Source organism: Ictidomys tridecemlineatus, chromosome X (assembly GCF_052094955.1).
Source record: "Ictidomys tridecemlineatus isolate mIctTri1 chromosome X, mIctTri1.hap1, whole genome shotgun sequence".
Taxonomy (NCBI): Eukaryota; Metazoa; Chordata; class Mammalia; order Rodentia; family Sciuridae; genus Ictidomys; species Ictidomys tridecemlineatus.
The window spans coordinates 76,522,390-76,545,178 of NC_135493.1; the positions used below are offsets into that span (position 1 = coordinate 76,522,390).

General features: G+C 40.5%; 1 protein-coding gene and 1 non-coding gene across 55 annotated transcripts in view; one reads left to right on the top strand and one right to left on the bottom strand.

Moving 5' to 3' along the window:
* The window catches only part of LOC144371601 (uncharacterized), a 77,794-nt gene extending 69,483 nt beyond the window's left edge, over positions 1 to 8,311 (top strand). For all 5 annotated transcript variants that reach the window (XR_013431518.1, XR_013431517.1, XR_013431515.1 and 2 more), the window contains one exon: positions 277 to 8,311. The gene's annotated coding sequence lies outside the window, so the exon portion shown is untranslated. The remainder of the gene's footprint in view (positions 1 to 276) is intronic.
* The window catches only part of LOC101960618 (uncharacterized), a 401,529-nt gene that overhangs the window by 36,010 nt on the left and 342,730 nt on the right, over positions 1 to 22,789 (bottom strand). For 34 of the 50 annotated variants that reach the window (XR_013431556.1, XR_013431545.1, XR_013431566.1 and 31 more), the window contains one exon: positions 873 to 2,865. This is a non-coding gene — a transcript (uncharacterized LOC101960618). Of the gene's footprint in view, positions 1 to 872; positions 2,866 to 6,155; positions 6,226 to 22,789 lie in introns of all 50 variants that reach the window. The other 16 variants (XR_013431564.1, XR_013431557.1, XR_013431560.1 and 13 more) reach the window with 12 other exon arrangements.

The following is a 22,789-nucleotide window of genomic DNA, read 5'->3' on the forward strand; positions in this document are numbered from 1 at the left end:
TGTGTTTTGTTATTCACTAATTATTTGAGACTTTTATGTTTTAGGGTAGATTAGATTCTCCTGGGCAGGAAAAAGAACCCCACAATGAGATGCTGGCCATTGATCCGATACAATTATATAATTCCATATAATGTATAATTATTTCATAGTGTTATATATGGGATACCTTTTATTTTATATAAAATGATTATATATTCTATACTATTCTTTTTATCAGCTGCTGCCCAAGTACAACACGTAAGTCAGGTGATTCCTTTTCTGAAACTCTCTCTTTAGGCTACCACTGAACCAGTTTCTCCAGGACAACTACCAAGGATAGCAAGTATTCTCAATTCCCACTCTCTGTGTTCAGTATTTGGGGAAGTGAATTATACTGGCCTTGACCCCTCACAGTAGTTGACAACAGCCCTGAAGGAAAGTGGCCTCTCTCTGCCTCACCTCTTATTTCAGTGGAGCTACATACTCAACCAACTGGCACTATGTATCTGAAAGAAGGACAGCTCAGTCTTCAGAGGGCAGCAGTGAAGAAACTCAAGTCACACTCCACCCCGAAGGGACTATTTTGCTACCGGGCGTTCATCTCTCCTGGGAATGGAATAAAGTGCCAGCTGCAAATCAGTCTCTACCTATGGAAACCTCCCACGTGTGTGCTCTGTGCCCCCCTGTTTCTGGCATGTACAGTCACATTCAGTCTGGACCCAGAGAGCACGGAACAGTCCCGATGGTTTGTGTCAGAGGAAGATCAGCTGGAAGGTAGGCCACCTACAGCCACACATTTGGAGAATGATTGAGGCCGCGTGGTGAGGCACACTGGTGACAAGTGCCATCTCCTCCCATGTGTATATCACCAGCAGTAAAGACACTTCCCTTACCTTATGGAACTCCAGATAGAAAGCCAAGTGGAGCACATCATCACTTCACTCCAAAGCACACTTTGGAAGGATTGCTGCCCCTAATCAGAGTTCTGCCAGAAGAAATACATTTCACATTCCATAGGCCAATAACCCCTCTCTCTGGTCCTGAGTAGAGTCCCCCATTCTGACTGGGAAATCAGCGGACTTTTCTTACAAGACATTCTTCTACTGTGACACGTTTAATGTGTGTGTTTCAAATTTAGTCTTCATTATGTGATATTTAACCTTGAATTTCTGATATTTTTTATTTCTCTTTCCCTCTTTCTGATATTATTTTGGCCATATTGTGAGAAACCTTACTGAAGACTTTCTCTGCAATTTACATCTTCCTAGCATTAAGAAATATTCCCTTTCTCCTGGTGATTTGTGTACATGTCAAGAATCAAAATTTCCACTATTCTTAGAGTACAAATTTAATTCTCATATCATATGACCATCAGAGGAATATTCAGTGAAATGAAAGTTCACATTGGGTTTAAACTATTGTCATTTCTGTAAAATACATGGAGCAGTAAAAATAATATTACCTTACGAACCTCCTGCCTCAGCCAGGATAATTTTGCCTTTCTGAGTGGTATCAGAATATGTAATATCACTACATTACTACCAATAAAAATACTTACCTTTCTATGTGAATATCACCATCAACAAAGATACTTACCCTTCTACCTTGGGTTGAGAGAATCGTTTTACTCCATCCCGAAGCAGAGTCAAAATTTCCCTCCCTAATCAAAGCTGTGCCAGATATCCCTAACTGAAGACAAACTTTCATATGTCAAAAATATGTAGCACAAAGAAAATGAAACAATACACAGTAGCAGGAACAATGGCACGTTTCCCTGTCTGGGTGTTATCCTCCAAATCCTATGGAAAAAAACAAAAATTCATTAGTGAATGATAGTAAAGAATACATCCACCACAATACGAACACAGGCTCTGTGAATGTCACTTTTATACCCACATTCAGAATGAAGAGCACTTTAATGTCACTCTGATGGATGTTTTCTGAGGACAAGTGCAAAAAATGATGACCTTTTGACTCCCATATACTGCTTTGTAAGTCTCCTCTCACCATGTATCCTGATGTTGTCTGAGGACATGTGGTAAAGCAAAGTGAAGAATGCTGTCTTCTGGATATATACAAATAGATGTTCCTCTCTTACTGATGATTCATAGAAGACTTACCATATGGTGATAATTATGAGTACTACATCCTGATTTTATTTGAGGCTAAAGTGTTCGATCCTCAGCACCACATAAAAATAAATAAACAAAATAAAGATATTATATCCATGTATAACTAAGAAAAAAAAAAAAACCCCAAAAAAACCCCAAAAAAACAAAAACAAAAACATGATTGACATGGGGACAAGGACCCAGCTTTCAGGAACATAATCACTGCCAAGGAGCTATGAGGAGATTTGGGACCAGGGTGTGGCTTAGGAGATGGCAAGAGGGAGACATGCATTCAGAGCACTTCTGAGTGAGGTCTTACTTGAGGCTGCATTTTTCAGGATGACAAGAAGGGTGCCCCATTCACTGGGGAGATAAGGGCACTCTGCTGGCAACAGTGGCCCTGGGATCTCACATCTCTGTGGTCCTGCTGTAGCACTCCTGTGCAAAAAATGATGACCTAGGAGGCTAAGTTAGAAGTATGGCAAGATGGATGCCAACCTCACCAATTTAGTGAGACCTTCACCAACTTAGCAAAACCTTGTCTAAAAATAAATAAAAAGGACCTGGGATGTTGCTTAGTGGTAAAGTGCCAGGGTTTAAATCCTAGAATGGGGTGGGGGCAGCGAGAATGTGGGGAGGAGAGGCTGTAAGTCTGGTTACCTTTCTAAGGTGTCAAGTAGTCTCAGGGAACAGCTACTACCTAGACATCAAGTTCCTCCTCTTTCCTCCACTTTTTTTCCTTAACCATGAAGACAAACCAACCTCATGAGGAAGCCTAAAAGACAGACAGACAGAAGTGGGGGGGGGGGCGCGGTGAGGTACATCAGGTGGCTATAAATGTAAAGAAAAATTTTAAATTATAAAACGAAAATGGACTCTCTTAAGGTGACTACAAGTCCAAGAAAAAAAGAAAGGGACTTTGAACTTTAAGTACTGAACAAATTCACATCTAGCAAGCATAAAGCTAGCCTTTGATTACTTAACAATTCATAAGCAAACAACTGGACAAATGAAAATAAAATAAAAGGTAAAAAAATCAATTATATACATGTACTATTTTAATATAAATATATGGTAGAATGCATTCACATATAAATAATATCTAAGTAGCTGGCCCTGTGGCATACGCCTGTAATCCCAGAAGCTCCTGAGGCTGAGATAGGAGATGAGTTCAAAGCCTGCCTCAGCAACAGTGAGACCCGTCTCTAAATAAAATACAAAATAGGGCTGGGGATGTGGCTCAGTGATCGAGCGTTCAATCCTGGATACCAAAAAAAGAGAAAAGAATGAATAAATAAATAAAGCAAATGTCCATAATTTCATGAAACTGGAAAGTCAAAATTTGTATAGGGGCTAGTTGGTATGTGCTTGCCTTGTATGGTTCAATTTCCACCACCACAAAGAATTTATGTAACAAAAACATTAACAACTGCAGTAGCATAGGCCAATAATTTCAGCAACTTGAAGGCAGAGGCAGGAGGATCAGAGGTTTAAGTGTAAAGGGGGTTCATTTGATGCTTTGATTATATCCCTTGTGGCTTTGAAACATGTTTTTTTCTTTTCCCTGACCTTCTCCTCCCTTATTTTATTTCTCTGAATCACCTCTTTAAGAGTCTCCTATTGCTCATGATGGGCAGAATCACAGGCTCTGGGACAGGAGTTCACCTATTTCTCCTTTGCTAACAAAACAATGAAACATTTTCCTTTTTCTCAAGACCTTGTCTTTGTTATTGGATTGGCTTCAAGAATGAGGACTGAGATGTCAGTCACATAAGGTCAAGCTAATAAATTATGGATTCCCTGTCTCAAAAAATAATTAGGGGTTGGGGTTTTGGCTCAGTGGTAGAGCACTTGCCTAGCATGAGTGAGGCACTGGGTTCAATCTCAGAACCATATAAAAATAAGCAAATAAATTAAATGAAAAAAAAAATAAGGGCTAGGGATATGGCTCAGCAGCAGGGCACCCCAGGCCTCATCTGCCCAGTTGGAAATGCTCGCCACCCTCTGGGAAGATTTCCTGGCCCATTTGTAAAAGGCCTTTGTCTATAATATGAAAAAGCTGCTCTCAACTTGCCCCCCACCTTTTAAAACTTGTGCTGCATCTGGACATCCTAAAGGTAAAGAGGATGCCTGCCGTCTTTTAGAGTTGGATATGAAATTTGTCTTGTAAATAGATATGAATTTGTCTTGTAAACATTTACAAGACACAGGCCATTTTGTTTGAAAAAATCAGAAATGCCTTCTGGAAGTGACTTTGAAATGGATTTGTCAGATCACCTCTATGAAGTGGTTTTGTTTGTTCAGTGGGATGTTAGACATGGAGAAGACTGACAGTCAGAAGGAGTCCTGGGCCAGAGAGAGAGAGAGAGAGAGAGAGAGATGGGGGGAGGGAGAGATAATTTTTTTAATATTTATTTTTTAGTTTTCGGCAGACACAACATCTTTGTTGGTATGTGGTGCTGAGGATCGAACCAGGCTGCACGCATGCCAGGTGAGCGCACTATCGCTTGAGCCACACCCCCAGCCCATAAGTAACATTTTTTGTATAATAACCATTATTTTGCGCGTGCATTTTATTCCTCATTAGTGTATATATGGTTGAAAGTGCTAAATACTTTTTTTTTTTTAAATATCTAGATGTTCTAAAGTGCCTGATACAAGTTAAAAGTAGAAGTGGTGGGCTAGGATGTAGCTAGGTGGCAAAGTGTCTGCCTTGCATTCACAAAGCCCTGGGTTCGAATCCCAGTTCCAAAAAAAGAACCCCACCCCCCCAAAAAATAAATAAATAATAAGATTTTTAAAAAACCCTTTAAAAAAAAAGTAAAAGTAATAAAATATATAACACATTTTGTAAATTTCTTTTGTTAAAATTCTTATGAAATGGTTTCTTTATGGGGGGGGGTGTGCCTGTCCTGGGGAGCATCATGCCAGTGTGCTTACCAAGAGCGAAGAGTTGTCTATGGATTTTGTATTATTTTGCTGTGTACATAGTGTGTATAAAGGACAAATGAGTCCTCCTAATCTACATCTAGTCTTTCTAGATGTTAAAGAGTTTGCCAGTGTATGACAAAAGTAGAATTAGTAAACCATTTTGTATGTTTTTTGTTAAAATTCCTAGGAAGGGTTGTCTTCTGAAAATTTGAGCATTGTAGCCCACTGAGTCTGTGAAGGGCCAGAATGTTCATATTCTGAAAACATTTTTAAATGAGAACTATTGTTACATGTGTGCTGTGGATTCAAGACTGTCATGTACATGGTGGACAAATTGAGTCCTTACTTGAAATATCTAGTCTTGTCTAGATGTTTAGAAGTGCCCGATGTATGTTAAATGTAGAGGTAGTAAAATATCATTTTGCAAATATATTTTTGCTAAAATTCATATGAAATAGTCTTTTGGGAATGGAACTATTAAACCACCTCTGTGAGTGGTAGAGTACTACTATCTGTTCTTGCTCAGTGATGTGGAGGAGGTAGGAGGGAAGCAATTGCAAAAGGTCAGTGGGTTCATACTTGGACATTTTCAGACATCAGTTTTCTATGTTTTGTGCATTTTGTTTTGCTGTGTATATAGTGTATATAATGGACAAATAAGTCTCAATTTTACAACATCTAGTCTCTAGATGTTAAAGAGGTTGCCAGTGTATGACCAAGGAGTTAGTAAAATAGAACATTGTGTACATTTTATTTTGAAATTCACAGGAAAGTTTGTCCTCTGTAAAAAGACTTTTGGATATGAATTTGTTCAACCATCTCTGTTACATATGCCTGTACTTGTCCACTGGACTGAAAATAGAAGGAAATGAGGAGGAAAAGTTTCAAGGACAAAATGGTCATATTAGAAGATACCTCATATTTAGCCATTGATACGCGTGCAATTTTCTTTACCAGTGCTGTGTGAATAGTAGACAGATAGTGGAATATCTCGTCCTTCTATATATTTAGAAGTGCTTGATATATTTAAAAGTAGAAGTAGTAAAATTGAAACTTTTTGTAAATAGCTTTTAAAAACTGATGAGAAATACTGTTTGGGGGCTGGGGATGTGGCTTAAGCAGTAGCGCGCTTGCCTGGCATGCCTGCGGCCCGGGTTCCATCCTCAGCACCACATACCAACAAAGATGTTGTATCCGCCAAATACTAAAAAAAATAAACATTAAAATTCTCTCTCTCTCTCTCTCTCTCTCTCTCTCTCTCTCTCTCTCTCTCTCTCTCTTACTCTTTCTTAAAAAAAAAAAAGAAAGAAATATTATCTGGAATTGTCAAACCACCTCTTAACAGAAAATAAATAAATAAATAAATAAATAAATAAATAAGAGACAAAAAAGGGCGGGATGTGGTTTAGTGGCCTTTGAGTTCAATCCTTGGTACCAAAAAAAAAGAAAAAAAACAAGGCAAGTTGCTACGTACAATACAGAGAAAACTAGATAAATTTCCCCTTTAACTGTTATCTTGAGTAACATTCTCATAGTCGTAATACTCACTGCTGTAAAATATGTTCTGAGAAAATGAAAAATAAAGTTAAGGTAAAGCTTTGACACTTACAAGTTGCCTTAATCAAATGGGATCCCATTTCATTCCCATGAACTCTCAGTTAAAATAGATAATATAGCCCAATGTAAATTAAAAGAGTCTTTGAGGATGAAAACTTAATATAGAAAGCCTAATTAATAAAGAGTTGAGGGGTGAAATATGATATGTCAAGAGCTCTGTAAGGTTTTGAACAACCAATAAAAAAAATAAAATTAAAAAAAAAAAAAGAGTTGAGGGGGCGGGGGATGTGGCTCAAGCGGTACTGCGCTCGCCTTGCATGCGTGCGGCCTAGATTCGATCCTCAGCACCACATACAAATAAAGATGTTGTGTCCGCTGAAAACTAAAAAATAAATATTAAATTCTCTCTCTTTGTCTCCCCCCCTCTCTAAAAAATAAATAAATAAATATAGTGTGTCCACCTAAAACAAAAAGAATTTTAAAAAAAAGAATGATATCTCAGGAAGAAGTTCTATTAAAAAAAAATTAAAGGGTTGATTATCCCCATTCATTCTACATTTGACAAACCAATTTTTTTTCTGTTCATAAATATATACACATAAATAATTTTAATAAATGATACCTAGTGATAATTTATTTCAAACTTCATGCTCTGGTCATATACATCAAGGAATCTGTACCCAGTATCTAATATTCAATATTAATATATAATATTCAATATTATTCAGATTAGTGACTTTATCCAAACAAGAAACAGCAAATATCTTCTTTTTATGTTTGCCTAATTGTTGTGCTCATTGCCTCTTTCTAAAAAGCCTTTCAGTTGCAGTTTGCCTCCACCTCCAAAGGGACACAACATGACTTTCATTTTTTAAAAAAAAATTTTTAGTTGTTGATAGATCTTTATTTTTATTTATTTAAGCATGGTGCTGAGAATCAAACCCAATGCCTCACAAATACCATGCAAGTGCGCTACCACTGAGCCCCAACCCCAGCACCCACAAAGTGGCTTTCTAGGCCATGAGGTGGGTCAGCAGCTTTAATTCAAGACCTCTAGTCTAGGCTGAATCACACTCCACACTGAATTTAAAAGTTTTCCCATCACTCTTTCCTAAATATTTTTTTTAAATTTATTTTTGCTTTATTTTAAAAATTATGGGTTTGGCCATCGTATTATAACCATTCTGAAGCTTTTACTGTAGACTTCTAATGGTAATAGAATGAGCAACTTTATTTGTATTTGGAAACTCATAGGTATTTAGTATGATACTCAAAATTCACTTGTGCATGAAATAGTTTTAAATATATTACATTTAGATTTTCTTCTGAAAAGACAATAATGCTACCTTTCCTGAACTTGATATACCCATTCTGATTCCCTCTTAAAATTGGGAGCCATCTTGCCACCAAGGCATAAAATGCTAATTTCGGCTTTACTATAAATTACTGCAAATTCTAAACTGGTTGGAATGCCTGCCTGTGCCTGGAACTCACCCATGCTTGGCCTTCCCTGACCAGATAACAACCCTCTCTGAGGCTCTAATGACCTTCATAAATTCTGATGTTGAGGCCAGCAAAAAAGATAAACTAGCCTATGTGTTATGCTTCTCAGAGTTTTGTTATCTGTAATCCCCCTTTGTGTAACTTTTTGGGTTATAAAGCTGTGCTTCTAAAAAGCTTTAATATAATGAGAGCAACTAAGAACAGAGCAGGGAGGAAGAGCAGGAGGAAAAGATTAACATTAAATAGAGTCATGAAGTGGGAGGGAAAGGGAGAGAAAAGGGAAATTGCATGGAAATGGAGGGAGACCCTCATTGTTATACAAAATTACATATAAGAGGTTGTGAGGGGAATGGGATAATAAACAAGGAGGGAAATGAATTACAGTAGATGGGGTAGAGAGAGAAGATGGGAGGGGAGGGGAGGGGGGATAATAGGGGATAGGAAAGGTAGCAGAATACAACAGTTACTAATATGGCATTATGTAAAAATGTGGATGTGTAATGGATGTGATTCTGCAATCAGTATTTGGGGTAAAAATGGGAGTTCATAACCCACTTGAATCTAATGTATGAAATATGATATGTCAAGAGCTTTGTAATGTTTTGAACATCCAATAAAAAGTAAAAAATAAAATAAAATAAAAAGCTACAAGACTGTCTTTTGTTGGGAGAGGCAGCCTGGCTGGTCGAAATAATAAACATGCTTTTATTTGATTTTAATTGGAGTCAGTGGTCTATCTTTTGGGGTTTTTTTCGGGGGGGGGGGCACTGTGGATTGAACTCAAGGGCACTTGACCACTGAGCTACATCTCCAACCGCATTTTGTATTTTATTTAGGGACAGGGTCTCACTCAATTGCTTAGTGCCTCATCCTTGCTGAGGCTGGCTGACTCTGAATTCCTGATCCTCCTGTTTCAGCCTCCTGAGCTGCTGGGATTACAGGTGTGTGCCAACAAACCCAGCACCATTCCTAATTTCTAATGAAAGCATTTGGTGCTATAAATTTTATAAATTTCCCTTTCTGTACTTTAGCTCTATTCCTCCTGCCTCAGCATCCAGAGTTGCTGGGATTATAGGCTGGGGCCACCAAGCCCTGCATAACAGAGGCTTTCCAGGTGCCCGGAACAACTTGACCCACCTTTTCCTCCCCACACCTGCAAGCACAGCAAGCTGTCTTTTTAATGCAAATCATCTCCTGATTGCTTGGAATCCCCACACCTGCATTTTCCAGCCAGGTGATTTAGCCTCACACTGGGAGGAAAAAAGAGAAAAAAAAAAAAAAAAGAAAAAAAAAAGCTGTGGACTCTCTTGCCTCACTGAAAAGTGCAAGACTGCCCTCCAATGGATGCAGGTTGCTATGGCTGCAAATATCCCGACTTTGGGGGGGGGGGCACAAAACCACTTTTACTGCATTGCCTTAGTAATTTAGTAACCTCTCACCTGTGTAATCGAATCTAGAATGGATCCAGGGCTTGTTGATATACAGGTGCTGCTGTGCACTGATGCCTGCTGTCTTCATGAAGGGTTAACCAAATACCCCTGACCCACTAATTTGAGTGAGTCCTATACAGTCTAAGTTCTCCCTGCAATTGCCAGCCTTAGTATGATAAGAAAGGTAACCACAGTTGTTATAACACCTCTGAATGGGAACTAGTATCTAGGTTAAATTGAATGGATTCTAAAGGTTTCCACCAGGTTCTAAAGGCTTGTTACTAAGAGGGAGAGGGGATAGCTTCTGCCAAGGGAGTGTCAGGTAAATTGTTGGGCAGTGTAAGGCCTAGCAGATATGAAGAGGGAGACATGCATTCTGACCACTCACTGAATAGATGAGGCAGTATCTGAGTCCAGACTTTTCACCCTGACAAGAAGGGTACTTACTCTATTCACTGGGGGAACTCTGCTGGCAACAGGGGCCCTGGAATCTCACATCTCTGCCTTGCTGCTTCTTTTCTTCTATACTCCCTCACCCATCCCCCTACAGGCCAACTATAGAAAGGTAAAAGGGCGTTCCATTGCTCCTGGGCTCTTTTCTGTGTTCTTTGGATCTTGGGGCTTTGCCAATAGATCCTGGCATCCTTGCTAGGCTATTTTCCCCCAAGATGAAGTCACTTATTAAGCCCTCAAAAGATTAATGGCTACAAAATGTGGGGCCAATGAGATCCACAAATGGAGGCCACCACTCAAAAATGGAGCTCCTTGGAATCCCAGGAATGTGCTAGACAAATAGCCAAAGACAAAGGGAAGAATATTTTTTTTTTTTGCTTTAAAAGAATGGGGCTGGGGGGCTGGGGTTGTGGCTCAGCAATAGGGTGATTGCATGTGTGAGACCCTGGGTTCAATCCTCAGCACCACATAAAAAAAATAAATAAGTGAAATAAAGGTATTGCCTCCAACTACAACTAAAAAATAAATATTAAAAAAAAGAGAATGGGGCTGGGTGCTGTGGCTCAGGCCTGTAATCCCAGTGGCTTCTGAAACAGAGGCAAGAGGATGGAGAGTTCAAAGCCAGCGGCAGCAATATAGTGAGCTGGTAAGCAACTCAGTGAGACCCTGTCTCTAATAACATACAAGATAGGGCTAGGGATGTGGCTCAGTGGTTGAGTGCTGAAAGGGTAACGTTTCTAAGCTTTACCCTGAATTAAAATGTAAAAGACCAAGCATTGTAAAGGTTCTAAGCTGCAAAGCCTGAATTAAAAAGTGAAAGACCAGGTATTGTTAAGTTCCTCTGCTACACCCAGAACCTGAAATTCCTGAGATAGTTAAGACAACACCCTACTGGCCATTTAGCCTAGGGCCCTATGCAGTTTGTCACGTAAGCATACAGGGCCCGAACCAATCAGTTTGAATGTGTACCCCGCTTAGGAGTGACCAATCACCCCCGCTGCCAATGAATGTGCTAATCATGTATGAGAGTTGTTGTTCAATTTTCCCGTGCCTCATGCTGATTTGTTCTGATGTGCTTAGCCTCTGCTCTGGGCTGCTCTCACTTCTTGAGTGAGCCTAGAGCCCCAGTGCACTGAATTGGATCCTCAATAAATCCCCTTCTGCAATTGCATGAGTCAGTCTCTTGGTGGTCTCTTCATCTGACTTTTTGCCGGACCCTTACATTGCCCCAGAGTTCAATCCCTGGTTCTCCCCCCCCCAAAAAAAAAATAATGGGGGAAGGAGAGACAATCATAACTCACTTGTGTAGGTTTACCATACTTGCATAATGGTAAAATTAATATTGTATTTAAAATAACTTAATTCTGGTATTATATATTGAAACCACTGTCAAGGTCATGCCATGAAAGTGGCATATCACTAGGTACATACATAGCCCCGAGTCTGATATTTACAGACAGGGCTGGAGATGTGGCTCAAGCAGTAGTGCACTCGCCTGGCATGCGTGCGGCCCGGGTTCGATCCTCAGCACCACATACAGACAAAGATGTTGTGTCCGCCAAATACTAAAAAGTACTAAAAAATAAATATTAAAATTCTCTCTCTCTCCCTCTTTCTTTAAAAAAAAAAATGATATTTACAGACAGACAGTTTATGTAATCCCCGTGATTCAGGAAGCTGAGGCAGGATTTCAATGCCAGTCTCAGGAACTTGGCTGGGTTCCCATAAATCTGATGTCTTTTAGTACTTTTTAATCTTAGATGAACAAAGTCAAAAGGTGGGACAAGAGTGGTCACCAGGTGATTACATCATTGGTAGGTGTTTCTCCCCCATCCCCCCACACACACCCCACCCCAGGCGGGAGCTCCACCCAGAGTGAGCTGAACTGTGGCACTAAGGCCACCACCATGAACAGACTGAGAGCAAGAGAGCCTAGGAGAGCTGCCTCAGCACCAACTTGGACAAGCAGAATCTGTGGCCACCCTCCCTTATGAAGCTTTCCTTTTCCACTTGAATGTGAGCTGGAGCCAGAGTGGCACCCAGCAGTTGAGGGACAGGAAGGTGGCTCATCAGAGAGATGAGGATGAGCAGGGACTGGGATTGCTGCCTGGTCCCAGGGGTTGGCAAAGGACCTCCAGAATATAGAAAGGGGGCCCCAGCAACTGGGACACATGCCGCAATGGGTGCAGCCAAGCTGAGCTGGCTGGTTCCTCTGTCTCTCCCCAGCCTTGGTCATTCTCCCAGGGTTGTAGCAGCTTACCCTGAATTGCATGAGCCAAAGACACAAGATCAGGACCATCCCCCACTAGACCCAAGAGGCTGGGGCCCCATTGTAAAAGGTGGCTGGGAGCAAGACCACATCCAGCATGTTTTCCTTAGCTTCCCTCTCCCCTCACCCCTCTGCTGGGGCCTTCTTCCTTTGCCAGTGGCCAGCATCCTGATTCTTAGAGCCTTGGCTCCAGTCCCTTACTCAGTGGGGACCAAGGGGTTGGGCAGAGGACTGCTACCCAGGGACCTGGGAAGGGATTAAGGCATAGGCACTGCCAAGAGGAAACTATAAAAACAAAATCATGGGCTGGGATGTGGCTCAAGTGGTAGCGCGCTCGCCTGGCATGCGTGCGGCCCGGGTTCCATCCTCAGCACCACATACAAACAAAGATGTTGTGTCCACTGAAAACTAAAAAAATAAAAATTAAAAAATTCGCATTAAAAAAAATCATTACAGTTTCTGGATAAGTGACTCTGTAGGGGCACAAATCACAGCCTGAAGAACCCAAGAAGAAGAAAAGAGGAAGTGAGCTAGACCACCTCTGCTTCCTCTTCCCTGGGAGCTCAGAAGAGACCAGGGTTTGAAAATTAATCCAAGATTTGTTAAGCACCAGGTAGATGAGGAATAGATGGATCCTATGGTAAAGAAGGAACACCAGTAGCAGCAGCAGCAACAACTAATACACGAGGAGGACACTACAAAGAAGTGGTGAAGTTGTTGGAACAACCAGAGACCAAAATGATTCTCTGCAAGCACAAGTGGAAGAAAGCAATAATGAATTCATTTCTGTCGACTACAACTCTTCAGGAAACCAATAACAAGAAGATGAAGCCCAACATGCTGATGAAGATGAGGAGGAAGAGGAAATAGATCCGGAAAATGATGATTTTCATCAGTCTGATGACAGCACAGTTGATGCACACACACATATTAACAGTGTCACAAATTCCAGGAGTAGGGGTGACCTGCTCATTCTTCAACTCTCCTCCCCATTCTATACAAAGACAACAAAAATGGGAAGAATCTTAGACCATGGTTCTAAGGTTTGTTCCTTTTCTTTTCGAAAGAAACCATGCACCATCCCAAAATACACAAGTACCACTGGGCTTATGCCAAATTCAGTAAAACCATCAACTTTTGGGGACCTGAGAACAAGCAATGGCCCAGGGCAACAAAGACATTGTATTACATCAGTCTAACCATCTACAAATCTCCAGTAATGGCTGAAAATATTTTTTTTTATTTTATTTTTGGTACCAAGGGCCGTTTAACCACTGAGCCATATCCCCAGACCCCCCTTTTTAGTTTTTGAGACAGGGTCTCGCCAAGTTGCTTAGAGTCTCACTAAGCTTCTTTTTTTTTTTTTTTTTTTTTTAAGAGAGAGTGAGGGGGGGGGAGAAAGAGAGAGAGAGAGAGAGAGAGAATTTTTTTAATATTTTATTTTTTAGTTCTCGGCGGACACAACATCTTTGTTGGTATGTGGTGCTGAGGATCGAACCCGGGCTGCACGCATGCCAGGCGAGCGCGCTACAGCTTGAGCCACATCCCCAGTCCCTCTCACTAAGCTTCTGAGGCTCGCTTTGAACTTGCAATCCTGCCTCAGCCACCAGAGCCACTAGGATTACAGCCATAAGCCACCATGCTCAGCTCAGAATATTTTACGTGACTTGTACAAGCATGACTTAAATGCTGCATTAACTTCTGCAAAAAAAAAAAAAAAAGTGATTATTTGGCCTATAAAATAGAATGAAATAAATTGACTAAATTATATTTTTACATTGTGTGCATGTACAAATATATAACAATGAATCACACTACTATGTACAATTGCAGAACACTAATTATAAGGTCCTTGCTTAGCATCTGGATGGCCATCCTAAGTGACAGCTGCCATTTTAAGAAAAATTTCGCTTTCCTACCCAAGGGCCTTTCTGAGAAGGGCTCACCACTCCCTCATACCAACCCCACCCTTCACTGCCCACATTAGGAGCCACTGGGCTCTAACTCCTGAGCCTCCCCAATAAAAGTCTCTAACCCCAAGCCTGTGTGGCCTTTCTTTCTTATAGAGAGATGGCCTTTATTTGTCAGCTCTGACAAATAAACTCTCATGTGTATCTCTGCCTGGCTCTGTCTTTCATTTCTGGCTCACCCGTGCCTGTTTCCTCACTTTTCTTATATATATAAATGGAGGCCTACAAATCACATGCCTAACATTACTGGTTTATCTCCATGATTTTGGAAGTTGAGATAGGAGGATCACAAGTTTGAGGCCAGTCTCAACAACTTAGGAAGGCTGTAAACAACTTACTGAGACCCCATCTCAAAAGGGTTTGGTTTGGGCTGTAGTCCAATGATAAAGCTCCCCTGGGTTAAATCCCCAGTACCCCCACACCAAAGTAATCAAGTTAACAAACTGTTTAAAAAAGTACTGTTACATGCAACCCCATAAATGAATCCTGGTAACATTGTGCTAAATGGCAAAAATTAGACATAAAAGGCCACACACTGATTCTGTTTATAAAAAATGTCTAGAATGGGCAAATATATAGAGAAGGTAGATTAGTGGTTGCCAGGCAATGCATTAGGGAATAATTGGGAGTAATTTCTAATAGGTACATGGTGTTATCTTGGATGATGGAAATATTCTGCAACTGGATAGTAGTGATAGTTGGATGGCACAGTGGGTGTGCTGGGAACCAGGGAAGTGTACAATTTGAAATGGTGACATTATGTGACATATATCTCAATAAAATGCAATAAAGCTGGGCATGGTAGCATAGGCCTATAATCCCAGTGATTCCTAAATCTAAGGAAGGAAAAGTGCAATGCAAGTTCAAGTCCAGCCTCAGCAACTTAGTGAGACCCTAAGCAACTTAGGGAGATCCTATAGGGAGGGAGGGAGGGAGGGAGGGAGGGAGGGAGGGAGGAAGGAAGGAAGGAAGGAAGGAAGGAAGGAAGGAAGGAAGGAAGGAAGGAAGGAAGGAAGAGGGCAGGATTGGAGATGTGATTAAGTACGTTTGAGTTCAATCCCTGGTGTTGGGAGAGAAGGAGGGGATTAAAAAAAAAGGAAGCTCATTTTAACTTTTAAGTAATTTTGAAACTTCAATGGTTAGCCAGGAGCAGAGACACACAACTGTACTCCCAATGGCTCAGGAGGCTGAGGCAGAGGGAATTCAAAGCCAGCCTCAGCAAAAACAGTGAGGTGCAAAGCAACTCAATGAGACCCTGTCTCTAATAAAATACAAAATAGGGCTGGGCATGTGGCTCAGTGGTCTGCTGCCCCTCAGTTTAATCCCTGATACCCCTGGCCAAAAAAAAAAAAAGTCCAATGGTTATTTTGTGTAGGTGTGCATTTTAAGTTTTGGTATTTTATTCTATGTTCTGGTTTGGATGTGCGGTATCCCACAAAAGCTCACATGTTGGGCTGGGGATGTGGATCGAGTGGTAGCGTGCTCACCTGGCATGTGCGGGGTGCTGGGTTCAATCCTCAATACCACATAAAAATAAAATAAAGATACTATGTCCACCTAAAACTAAAAAATAAATATTTTAAAAAAGAAAAGGAAAAAAAAAAGCTCACATGTGAGACAATGTAAGAAGATTTAGAAGAGAAATCATTGGGTTATTAGAGTCTTATAGGCCTATGCTACCATGGCCTATGGTGATTTAATCCCTTGATAGGGATTAACTGACTGGTAACTGAAGTGGTAGGGTGTGATGAAGGAAGTGGGAATTGGGGTGTGGCCATGGGGTATATACTCTGTACCTCAAGAGTGGAGACTCTCGCTCTGCTTCTGAAGTGGCAACCCCTTTCTCCACTGAAAAGTCTTAACTGGGCCTCTCCAGAAATCTTCACCCAGACTGATTTTAGGACTGCCAGCAAAAGAGTTCAGTATAGATAAACTTCCTATTTTCGTGTCACCCTGTTTTACTTGGCCACTGGCCGAGAAGATACCAGCACTCCAGGTGCTGAACACCCTTTACTAGTTTTTCACAAACATATCCAGTACAATACTTTGTAGAAATGTGCCAATAAGGTCTCTGGCCTTGAGCTGGGCTTCACAGAGATGGCTACATTTTTAAGATAAGTTACAAAGGGGCTCCATGGTAACAGCTGGCAGGGGGAGGAAAGAAAGGGGAGAAGAAGCTCTCCCCTTCTCAGGTGTTGTCCGTGAAGAGTTAACAGTGAAAGAAACAGCTACTTTTATGTGAACTTCTGCAGACTGTGAACTTCTGAGCCCCTCCCCTTATATGCTGGGTATAAAATTCTAAAACCCCCTAAACTCGGGGTTCAGGGGATTGATTGATTACAGCAAAAGCTGTACCCTCTGAACCTGGCTGCAGCCAAATAAAACTTTCCTGCTATCTTCGATGCCTTGCCTTGTTTGTCCCTACAACACTTCCTCATCACCATGTAAGCCACTTCTGCCACACTCTTCCACCATGTTGTTCCTGTCTAACTTGGAGCCCTGAAGAATAGGGCTGGCTGTCTATGGGAAACTGAAAGAGCAGGGCAGGAGAAATACAGTTTAGAGACTAAATTACAGGCCAGGAATTGTGGGGTCCACAGACGATATAAGGAGCTAAGACCAGATTCCCACATCACAGGCATTGATCCCAAAAGAGATTCCTGGGGTGCAGTCCTCCAACAAGGACTGGCAATTGCTATACCCTACCTCCAGGAGTTCCATCTCCAAGACTAACCCATCCACCCTAGTAACCATCACCAACCTGAGGCTGGAGATACCAGCAAACAAAAGACAACCCCACCTATCACATAAAAAGGGAAGCAGAGAAGATATAGAACTCCAACAAAAACAATCGTTCAATTTCCCTTCCAGGTTTTTTTTCTTTATTTATTTTCCCACTCTCACATTTGTGAAACCCAGTACTTTTCATGCATCAGGATACTGAGAAATGGGATGTGTGAATTGTAGATTACAATTTTGTTGTACATTCTTTTATGATTACATTATTTTATTTTTCTCTTTAATTATTTTTCTTTTCAATTCCTATTTTCTTATTTTACTTTTACTTTTTAAAATCTATCTATTTTGCACAAGGCCCTGGGTTTGATCCCCAGCACCCCCCAAAAAAAAGAAAAAAAATTTATTTATTTATTTATTTATTTACTCTCTCTATATATTTTCATCTCCTTTACCTGTTTCCCAGGAGCCTCTTTCTCTCTTTTCTCCTGCTAACAGCCAACTTTCTTTTGATTCTTCTTTCATGTTTCCCATCATCTAATACCTCTATATTCTCACCTCCTACCTTATAAACATCTCAAACTGCAACCCCGGTTCTGTCTTTGTCCACCATTAGAAACTGTAACCCTTTCACAAACCTGCTGTTTATATTGTAGATAATAATCCAATACATCGTTCCTGTTTATTGCGACAAAACTGTAAACATCTTAATAGGAGCTATTTGGTTAAAGGTCGCATATGGTTTGCATTGGGTGCTATTAATATTGATCTCCCCCTTAAAGGCGAGATTTTGAAACCTGCAGGGACACTACAAGCCTATATAGTAGAAACTATAATACCTCAGATCCGCACTGCTAGAGGGGAAGACACACAAATAACATGAGAAAACAAGGGAAGAAAGCACCACAAACAAACCAAGATGCTACAATAATAGAATGCATTGACAGCACAGTAGAAGAAATGGCAGAAAAGGAGTTTAGAATGTACATAATTAAAATGATCTGCATAGTAAAGGATGATATAAGAGAGCAAATGTAGGCGGCAAAAGATCACTCCAATCAAGATAAGAGAGCAAATGCTGGGCTGGGGATGTGGCTCAAGGGGTAACATGCTCACCTGGCATGCATGGGGCTCTGGGTTCGATCCCCAGCACCACATAAAAATAAAATAAAGATGTTGTGTTCACCGAAAATTAAAAAATACATATTAAAAAAAATCTCTCTCTTTCTCAAAAGATTCCTTCAAAAAAGAGAGATTGGAAATCCTTGAAATAAACGAAACAATAAAGCAGATTAAAAACTTACTAGATAGATCACTTGGAAGTCAGAACCTCGGGCAAAGAACGGCTGGGGATATAGCTCAGTTGATAGAGTGCCTGTCTAGCATGCACTAGGTCTTGGGTTCGATCCCCAGCACACACTTCTCCCCCCAAAAAAAAACCCTCAGACAATGAAGACAGTATATAATCCTGAAAATAAAGTTGATCACACAGTGAGGATGGTAAGAAACATGAACAGAACTTCCAAGAATTATGGGATAACATGAAAAGACCAAATTTAAGATTTATCAGTATAGAGAAAGGCACAGAGATACAAACCAAAGGAATGCACAATCATTTCCATGAAATAATATAAGAAAATTTCCCAAACCTGAAGAATAAAATGGAAAAATCAAATGACCCCTTTGATATAAGGGGAGTAAACAAGGACAGGGTAGGGACGAAGAGCTTGAGAAGAAGATTTACATTAAACAGGGATGAGAGGTGGGAGGGAAAGGGAGTGAGAATGATATATAAGAGGAAAGGAGGGGTAAGACAAGATAATACAAATGGAAGAAATGATTTACAGTAGAAGGGGTAGAGAGAGAAAAAGGGAGGGGAGGGGAGGGGAGGGGGGATAGTAGAGAATAGGACTGACAGCAGAATACATCAGACACTAGAAAAGCAATATGTCAATCAATGGAAGGGTAACTGATGTGATACAGCAATCTGTATACGGGGTAAAGTTGGGAGTTCATAACCCGCTTGAATCAAACCGTGAAAGATGATGTATTAAGTACTGTGTAATGTTTTGAACGACCAACAATAAAAAAAAAAAAAAAAAAAGAGGCTCACGGGACACCAAATATACAAAATTACAACAGATCCACACCAAGGCATGTTATAACGAAAATGCCTAGCATACAGAATAAAATATTAAAGGCCACAGAGAAAAGTATCAGATTACATATACGGGGAAAACAATTTGAATCTCAGCAGATGTCTCAACTGGACCTTCAAAGCTAGGAGGTTCTGGGTCAACATATACCAAGCTCTGATAGAGAATGGATGTCCACTAAGAATCTTATATACACCAAAATTAAGCTTCAGATTTGATGACAAAACTAAAACCTTCCATGATAAAGAAAAATCAAAAGAATTTACAAACAGAAAATCTGAAATACAGAACATCCTCAGCAAAATATTCCATGAGGAGGAAATGAAAAACAACAATGAAAATCAGCAAAGGAGCCAGGTGTGGTGGCCCACGCCTGTAATTCCAGTGGCTCAGGAGGCTGAGGCAGGAGGATTGTGAGTTCAAAGCCACCCACAGCAATTCAGTGAGGCTCTAAGCAACTCAGTGCAACTTTGTCTCCAAATAAAATACAAAATAGGGCTGAGGATGTGGTTCAGGGGTCGGTGGAGTGCCCCTGAGTTCAATCCCTGGTTACTGCCCCCCCCGAATAGAAAGGACTGGTGATGTGGCTCAGTGGTAAAACACCCTTGGGCTGAATCCCCAGTGAGGGGGGAAAATTATATATTATAAATTGGGTTCATGTACCATGAATACATAATTAAAGTAAAATTTATGTAGTTTGATATCACTTATGAAAATTCAAAATTTATACTAATTTATACACAAAAGATTTGTGTAAGGAAAAGGTAAGCAAGATGATGACTGGCTTTGTTCCTCTAAAACACAGATTCAAGTAAACAGTAAGTATTTCTAAATCATAAAAATTGACAAAAATTCATGTGATTAGTTATAGTGGGGTGAAAATGGTTACATCTGGACATCTCATAAACTGCAAACATTATGTAGCCTCTAATCTTAAAGTGGTAACTAAATATAATACAAAGAAAGATGGCTTACACGTACCTTTAACATTTGTTTTGTCTAAATTTCCCATAGTCAGAGTACTCACTACTCTAGAAACATTTTTTTAAATATTATTTTTGGCTGGGCTGGGGATATAGCTCAGTTGGTAGAGTGCTTGCCTTGCATGCACAAGGCCCTGGGTTCAATTCCTAGCACCACACACACACAAAAAAAAAACAAACAAACAAACAAATAAATTTAGGGGCTGGGGATGTGGCTCAAGCGGTAGCACGCTCGCCTGGCATGCATGCAGCCCGGGTTCGATCCTCAGCACCACATACAAAATATTATTTTTGGGCCGGGGTTGTGGCTCAGTGGTAGCGCGCTTACCTAGCATGCGTGAGACACTGGGTTAGGTTTTCAGCACCACATACAAATAAATAAATAAAGTTCCATCAACAACTAAAAGAATATTTTTAAAATATATTTGTTTTAGTTGTAGATGGATACAATATCTTTATTTTATTTATTTTTTAAAGTGGTGCAGGCTTGGAGGAGAAGTGATTAAGGTATAGCCTTAACCTAATCAGTGAAGTAATCCCTGATGGGATTAACTAGGTGGTGGCTGGAGGCAGGTGAGGTGTAGCTATGGGGTGTATATATTTTGTATATGGAGAGTGGAGTTTTTTCTCTCTTCTTCCTGATCATCATGCGAGCTGTTTCCCTCTGCCGTAATCTTCCACCATGATATCCTGCCTTACCTTGAGCCCCGAGGAATGGAGCCTGCTGTCTATGGATTGAGACCTCTGAAATTGTGAGACCTTAAATAAACTGTTTCTCATCTATAGTTGTTCTGGTGGGGTGTTCCAGTAGCAGTAAAAAAAAGCTAACTAAAACAAACGGCTATCTAAATACTTGAATGTGAAAATTTTTATATCTTCTTACTGTCCAGCCAAGATCCAAGAAATAGCAAGCTGACTTTTAGAATTGAATCAGGAATTTCCCTGTGTGGGCATCAAAAAATAACCAACTGAAGATTCTCAGAGAAACCTTCGACAAGCCAGGTGGATGAGGAACAGACGAATCCTGTGGTAGAAAAAGAATACCACCAGCAGCAGCAACGGAGACAAGAGGTGGAGCACACTGCAAGGAATGGTGAAATTGTTGGAACTGAACCTAGACCTGGAAACAAAAATGATTCCCAGCAAGAACAGGTGGAAGAAAATAATAATGAATTTATTTCATTAGATGAGGAATTAATAGGAAACCCAGAATATGTGAAAAATGCAGAACATGGTGGCAAACAAGATGAGGATGTGAAGAGGAAGAGGAAATGGACCAGGAGAGTGATGATTTCCACCTACTGAATGTAGCAGAGAATATGAACACGTACATAGTAATAGTGTCACAAATTCCAGGGCCAACTCTCCTTCCCATTCTATACAAAGACAACAAAAATGGAAAGAAACTAGGAAGATGGTTCTGAGGATTGCTAAGTTTCTTTGGGAAAGAAACCATGCAAGGTTTTCAGAGTATACAAGTACCACAGGACTTATTTGATGTTCAGAAACACCAACAATTTTGGGGAACCTGAGAGTGATCAATGGCCAAAGGAAACAATTAATTACATCTCTCCAACCTCCTACAGGCATCCTGTATGGCTGAAAGGTTTCAGGTGACATATGTACACACAGTAGTTGAGATACTTCATTTAACTACTGCCAAAAATAAGGGATTATTTGTCCATAAAAAAAGAATTATAATGCACCTATAATCTTTTTTCCAAAAAAAAAGGAGACCTACAAACAATATGCCTAAATATTTTTAAAAAGAGAGAGAAAAAGACATACAACACCTATGTCATAACAGAGGTATTGGTGCAGATTTGTAATCCCAGTGACTCCAGAGGCTGAGGCAAGAGAATTGAAATTTAGAGGCCAGCCCTGGTGATTTAGTGAGACCATGTCTCAAAACAAACAATAAAAATGGGTGGTAATATATGTCAGTGGTTAAACCTCTTGGATTCAAACACTAGCACCCCAGCCAACCCCCCAAAAAAGAAAACCAGGGCTTAGACACACAACATTTCTAATTCTACCATCCCCAATTACTCAATGAGTGCATTCCAGATACCTGCTTTATACAACCACCTCCTAATTACCAACTCCCTATCAAACAACTCAAAACAATCGGTTTGAGGCACATGCCCACATCCCAAAAGGATTGTGCAGAAGTGCCAAAGTGACCACTTGTCAGTCACAATGAACTCCAGAAAGCTCATGCCTGCTTACCCTAAATCTACCAATTACAGCTCCACACTGGAAACCTCCCTAACTTATACCCTGGACTTCAATAAAATCTTTGACCTTTGGGTCTTTCTCTGTGTCTATTGCTCCCCACAGTATGGTTGAGTGTGCATGTCCTAGAAGACTGCACCCATTCTGATGGCCCTGCAAAGGGTGCTGTAATTTCATTTTAGGATTTCAAAGTAATAAAAACTATTTTTTTGTGTGTGTATGTGTGTCTGGGTATGTTTTACCTCCTCACAGTCTTGCCTGATTGAAATACCACAATCGAATTCTCTTCCTGTCCAGGGCTCTCCCAGAGAGTGGCTATCTTGGCAGAAGTAAACTAGACAACAGAATTTTCAAGTTGACAAGAAGGGCTCCCTGTTACTGAGGACATGTGGCCATCTATCTCTCTAGAGTGACAGGACATAATGTCAGTGACTGGGGAGGCTGATGCAGGAGGATGGCAAGTTCAAGGCCAGGTT